The sequence below is a fragment of the Lygodium microphyllum genome, chromosome 30, assembly GCF_053477565.2.
Source record: "Lygodium microphyllum isolate KBCC chromosome 30, Lygodium_microphyllum_v1.1.10, whole genome shotgun sequence".
Lineage (NCBI taxonomy): Eukaryota > Viridiplantae > Streptophyta > Polypodiopsida > Schizaeales > Lygodiaceae > Lygodium > Lygodium microphyllum.
The window spans coordinates 38,880,795-38,887,095 of NC_141164.1; the positions used below are offsets into that span (position 1 = coordinate 38,880,795).

At 37.9% G+C, this 6,301-nt stretch overlaps 1 pseudogene; it reads right to left on the reverse strand.

Annotated features, from left to right (window-relative positions):
* Positions 1-2,113: 2,113 nt before the first annotated feature.
* LOC148009752 (Golgi apparatus membrane protein-like protein ECHIDNA pseudogene) lies at positions 2,114-2,691 on the reverse strand (annotated as a pseudogene).
* Between the last annotated feature and the right edge of the window lie 3,610 nt (positions 2,692-6,301).

Here is a 6,301-nt window from a genome sequence, read left to right on the forward strand (position 1 = left end):
GGCAGCTATTGAAGCTTCACTAAAGGTAGAGTGAAAATTGGAACCATGAGTTGACCTGAGGTTAGGAGAAGCTGGAAGAGCAGAGAGAAGAGCTAGGTTGAGCTAAGGATGAGAGCTAAGGCCATGCTCAATTGAGCCTTGATACTATGTTAAAATATGCGAGATCTAGAGCATGGCAGATGCGAAAGCTATGGAGGTTGGAAGAGAAAGAGTGAGTTCATGAAGACACTGACATGACTGACTGTTACAAAGGTGAATTAGGTTCCAAGATAGAAGCTTGGACTCATAAACACAATCTTGTGTATAGACTTACAATGACATAAAGACTTTACTAAAGGGAAAAAGAACTGTGACATTGCATTAGAAAAGAGAGCAAGTACAATGCTTTATAGGAAACTGGATAGTAACACTTCTCCTACTATGCATATGGGATTCTTGTCATGAGCCCTCACTGCTCCTTCCAAAGAGACTGAAGTAGGTGTGATTGCAAATATCTCAACAAGAGAGAGGGAGAAGGGAGATATAAGAAGAAGAAGAAGAAGAAGAAGAAGAAGAAGAGAGAGGGAAAAGAGAGAGTAATATAGAGAGAGGAAAGATAAAATTTAAAAGAAAGAAGCAAAAAAGGGAAAAAAGAGGAAAGAGAGGGGAAGAAGAAAAGGGGGGAGAGAGGAGGAGAAGAAGAAGAATAAATTAAAAAGAGGAGAGGGAGAGAGAAGGAAACGAGAGTAGAGAGAGAGAGAGAGAGAGAGAGAGAGGAAGAAGAAGAGAGAGAATATAAACACAGAAAGAGGAAATATAATATTTAAAAGAGAGAGAGAGAAAAGAAAAATTTTAAATGAGAGAAGGAAGAGATAGAGAGAGTGTGTGTGTGTTGAGAAACACAAATCTAGAGTTAGATCAGCTATGGTGGACGCAAGTCAAACACATGATACATTGTTAGAATGAGAAATTGTAACTCAAGTGAATTAGATTCCAAGATAGATTATCTTGGACTCATATACATAGTCTTGAGTGACTCAAATTGAGAGTACCACTATATTGAAATGAGTGTCAAGTGCATGCCTTTATAGCTTTTTGGATAGTACCACTTTTCCTCTCTATGTTTATGGGATTTAGGACCTCTCTTTCTAGAGCATACATCTTTGTCTATCTCTCATACAAACTCTTTTATGGGTAGCCTCTTTTAGGCATATATCCAACCTCTATGGGTGTACATGCAAGCATCATTTGCTATTCTCAACACCCCCCTCAAATGATGAGTTCTTATCCTTGCTGGCTTTTACCCCCCCTACATGTAAACATGGACCAGGAGACTAGCTCTTGAAACTTTACATCTTTGGCAAGGGTTTTTACATCCACTATGGGAAACAAGAACCACTAAGGGAGATCCACTATGGGAAATTATTTTTTGTCAACAACATAAAGTATCTTCTTTATCTTCTTTTTTACAATTTTGGCACTCTTCGAACTTCTTCATTGTCTTCATGCTCTTTTTCTTCATTGTGCTTCTTATCCCTTTTGTTGGTGCATGGTACTTCTCTTTTCGTTGATGATTGATAATTTTTCTTGTGCTCCAGTCTTCTCAGTGAATTTGAAATTGGTACATTCCCTTGGCTTGTTAGACGTTTCTTAGCATACATGAGTTGAACTGGTACATAGATCATAGGATTTAGGATTTTATAGGCATGGCAGTGCATTAGGCATACAAGGTGGACACATTTCTTTTTTGACTATTACAATGATTAGGTTCATCCCATCATAAAATTTGATGTAGTCACAAATATCTACAACTACGAGTAGTCTCTGAGTTTGATGGTTGTAGCTCAACAGTAGTTTTGCCAAAGAATAGTAGCTAGAAAAGAAAAGTTTTAAGACAACTACCTCAAGATCACAACATCTTGCAATTCATGCATTAAGATGGCATGTGTGTTTTGCAAGATGTTTGCGAATTAGGATATTAGGAAAGCTTATAGTAGTGCTCATTAGAAGAGCAAAAATACTATGACATAATGTTGTTTACACTAGCCAAAAAATTCTCTACAGCCCCATATTGTGGATTATGAAAGATAAAACGATAAACCTCAACAAAGAATTCCACAATTGGAATGCTGCCTCCATGGGATCACATTTGATCAATACAATGAACCGATTGAAAACAAAAATACTTAAACTACACTGAAGGCCGACTGAATTGTAGATGCAACATGTGAGGCACCTATTTGAGATGCAAAGGCTTGAATCTGTTTCTTGGCATCTTTTTTGCACTTTGTGAAGCCAATGAGATTTGCAATACTCAACGCCAAGCATACTCCAACCACCAAAAGATAATCAATGTTGAGCCTTATGATTGCGATAATTCCAAGAGCTACCCACACTGCAACATTGAGGTAAAGTGTTCACCAAATCAGCCAAGAATCCTTTTTGTTCAGCCTTGCCAATCCCTGTTGATCTAGTGATTCAAACCACCAAACACTCTCCCTTGATCATTCACTTCATTCCACCATCGTAAGCCAACAAGAATGTGCCCATTGACATTCTTGACTACCCAGAAGTCTAAGGCCGCAATAAGACGGTGATGACAAAATGGACCGCAAAATAGTTGAAGAAAAGGGAAGACATGATGTAAAAGGAAATGGCCAAACCCTTAAAGAGCACGTGGAAGAAGCAAGTGATGGGGTTCATATACTTCTCCCCTTCTGTTGTTTCAGTATTGCTTGCCTTAGAGTTTCTCTGTAACACGTAGACAACACAGTCATCTTTTCTTTTCCTTGCAACACTTAGCCCACACAACAAATCTTCTCATGTAGCTTCCAGATTGCATCCAGGAAGTGTTGTAGATTTGATGGCTTGAGTAGAGATGAGAGTGAGAGAGGTAAAGTTTGAGAAGTATGCCCCCTAGCTACCTAGCTCAACCATGGCTCTGGTACCATGTTGAGAAACATGGATCTAGAGCTAGATCAGCTACGGTAGACACAAGTCAAACACATGGTACATTTCAGAATGAGGAATTGTAACTCAAGTGAATTAGGTTCCAAGATAGATTAGCTTGGACTCATATACACAGTCTTGAGTGACTCAAGCTGAGAGTACCATTATATTGAAATGAGTGTCAAGTACATGCCTTTATAGCTTTTTGGATAGTACCACTTTTCCTTTCTGTGCTTATGGGATTTATGACCTCTCTATCTAGAGCATACATCTTTGTCTATCTCTCATACAAAGCCTTTTATGGGCAACCTCTTTTAGGCATACATCCAACCTTTATGGGCATACATGCAAGCATCATTTGATATTCTCAATAGAGAGAAGAAGAAGAAGAAGAAGAAGAAGAAGAAGAAGAAGAAGAAGAAGAAGAAGAGAGAGAGAGAGAGAGAGAGAGAGAGAGAGAGAGAGAGAGAGAGAGAGAGAGAGAGAGAGAGAGAGAGAGAGAGAGAGAGAGGAGGAGGAGGAGGAGGAGGAGGAGGAGGAGGAGGAGGAGGAGGAGGAGGAGGAGGAGGAGGAGGAGGAGGAGGAGGAGGAGGAGGAGGGAGGGAGGGAGGGAGGGAGGGAGGGAGGGAAAAGAGAAAAGTATTTTTAATTTTTATTTTTTACATAAATTGACTTGAGAGAGAGACATAGAGAGAGAGAGAGAGAGAGGAAATATATAATTTGAGAGAGAGGAAATAGGGGGAGAGAGAGGAAGAGAGAAAAGAGAAAAATAGAGAGAGAAGAAAAAATATATAGAGAAAAGAGAGAAAGAGAAAAAAAATTGAAAGAGAGAAAGAGAGAGGAAAAGAAAAATGAGGAGAGAGAGAACAAAAAACCGAGAGAAAGATAGAGAGAGAGAGAGAGAGAGAGAGAGAAGAAAAGAAAGAAGAGGATAGAGAGGGGGAAGAGAGAGTGTGTGTGAAAATAGAGAGAGAGAATAAGAAGAAGAAGAAAAGAAGAAAAGAGGGAGAGAGAGGTGAAAAAATAAGAAAGAGAAAAAAAATTCAATTAAACTTTTTTTGACATAGTTTTTGACTTCAAAGAGAGAGAGAGAAAATAGAGGAGAGAGAGGAAAGAGAAAAGTACAAAGAAAATAGAGTGAGAAAAAAAACATGAAAGAGACAAAGAGAGAGGAAAAGAAAAATGAGGGGGAGAGAGAGAGAGAGAGAGAGAGAGAGAAAGAGAACAAAAAATCAAGAGAGATACAGAGAGAGAAGAAAAAAAAGAAGAGGAGAGAGAGAGAGAGAGAGAGAGAGAGAGAGAGAGAGAATTATAGAGATAGGAAATACAAAATTTAAGAGAGAGAGAGAGAGAAGGAAAAAAGAGGAGAAAAGGGGAGGAGAGAAAAGGAGAGATAGAGAGAAGAAAAAGAAGAAGAGAGAGAATATGAACACACCGAGAGAGAATGATGGAGAGAGAAAATCTAAAATATAAAAGAGAAAAGAAAAAAATTTAAAGAGAGAGAGAGAGATATAAGATAAAGAAAAAAAGCAGAAAGGGAGAGAGAAGGAAAGAGAGGAGGGGGGAGAAGAAAAGAGGGAAGAGAGAGAGAAATAAGAAAAGTAGGGAAGGGAGGGACAGAAGAAGTAGAAGAAGAAGAGACATAGGGGGAGAACACAGAGAGAATTTTCTAGAGAGGAAAGATAAATGTGAAAGAGAGAGAGAAGAAAAAAGAAAAAAAGAGGAGAAAGAGAAAGAGAAGGAAAAGAGAGGGGAGAGGGGAGGAGAAGAAAAGAGGAGAGAGAGAGCTTGGGGACGTCACTCATGAATATATGTGTGCATCATGTAGGTTCAAAATAAGGCAATTTTAAAATTCTATTTTTATACATTTTTAACGTACAAAATGGTTTGATATAAAAGGGTTATTTACATAATGAATAGAAAATGATATTGTTTTATTTAGAAAAAGCTCACAAATAATTATATTTATAAATAGACATTGAATGCATGTGATGTAGAGGATATACATGTGTTGAATCCCAGAGAGAGAGAGAGAGAGAATAATAATAATAATAATAATAATAATAATAATAAGAGAGAATATGAACAGAGAGAGAGAGAGAGAGAGAATTGTAGAGAGAGGAAAGCTAGAATTTACATACTTTGAGAGGGGGAAAGGGAGAGAAAGAAGAAGAAGAAGAAGAAGAGAGAGAATTATAGAGAGAAAATATAAAATTTAAAAGAGAAGAAAAAAAGGGAAAAAAAGGAGAGAAAGAGAGAGAGAGACAGAGAGAGAAGAAGAAGAAAAAGAAAAGAATACATGAACACAAAGATGTCAGAGAGAGAACCAGGGAGAGAGAAAGAGGAGAGAGAAAGACTGCAGAGGAGAGAGAAAGTCTGCAGGGAGAGAGAATAAGAGTGACGAGGAGAGAGAAATACTAGAATTGGAGAGAGAAAGACAGGAAAGATGAGGAAGCCATGAAAACTTGGAACAAGAAGGGAGAGAAAGATTGTAAAATGTATTGATTTGCCAAAAGATGTGAAAATTTACAACTTCTCTCCTTATATACCAGTGTTTATGTGATATGGTATATTATTAGCATTCTAACTATTCCCAGCTTCTTACAATCCATCCCTTCCCAAAAGTTTTTGTCCTAAAAAACAAACCTAGAAAGAACTAAAGAAGAGATGGATAGAACAGAGTACTACTCTGTTTTACAGCTTTACAAATGGGAAATGAATGAAGAATTATCATTACAAGGGCTAAATTTGAAGAACGGAAAGAGAACCCCACTATATATATGATTTGAAGAACTTCAGAAACAATTGGAGCCATAGAATCTTCAACAAATAGTTCCAGAAGAAAATAGACAACTTACTGAAATAACAGTCCTTGCTGGACTAAATCTGCCATAACTTTTGATAGAAGTGTCCAAACGAGATGTACCACATATCAAAACGAAGCTCTTGAAGAGTACTTTAAGCTCATGTAGATAGCTCAATTCTGAAAATGAAGTACGACAAAAACTGTTCTAAAACAGCGTGCTGTCCTGAACCAGTCTGCATCAATACTAGCTCCATAAGCAATAGGCTTCAGCCACCAATGTATCCCTCAAGTATGGATACTCATCCAATATTGAATCAGGTCTCCAAGAAGCCTCTTCAGAGGGTAAACCTCTCCATTTAATCAAATATTCCATAATAGAACGTGATCGAAGCTTCTTTTCGCGTTGACCTATAACAGCCTCTGGGATGTAATGAACAAGACCATCTTCATCAATAGGTGGCAGCTCATCAACTAAATCCACTGGATCACCATAATAGGGCTTGAGCTGACTAACATGGAAGACGTTATGAATCTTTGTAGAAGAGGGAAGCTCTAGTCTGTATGCCA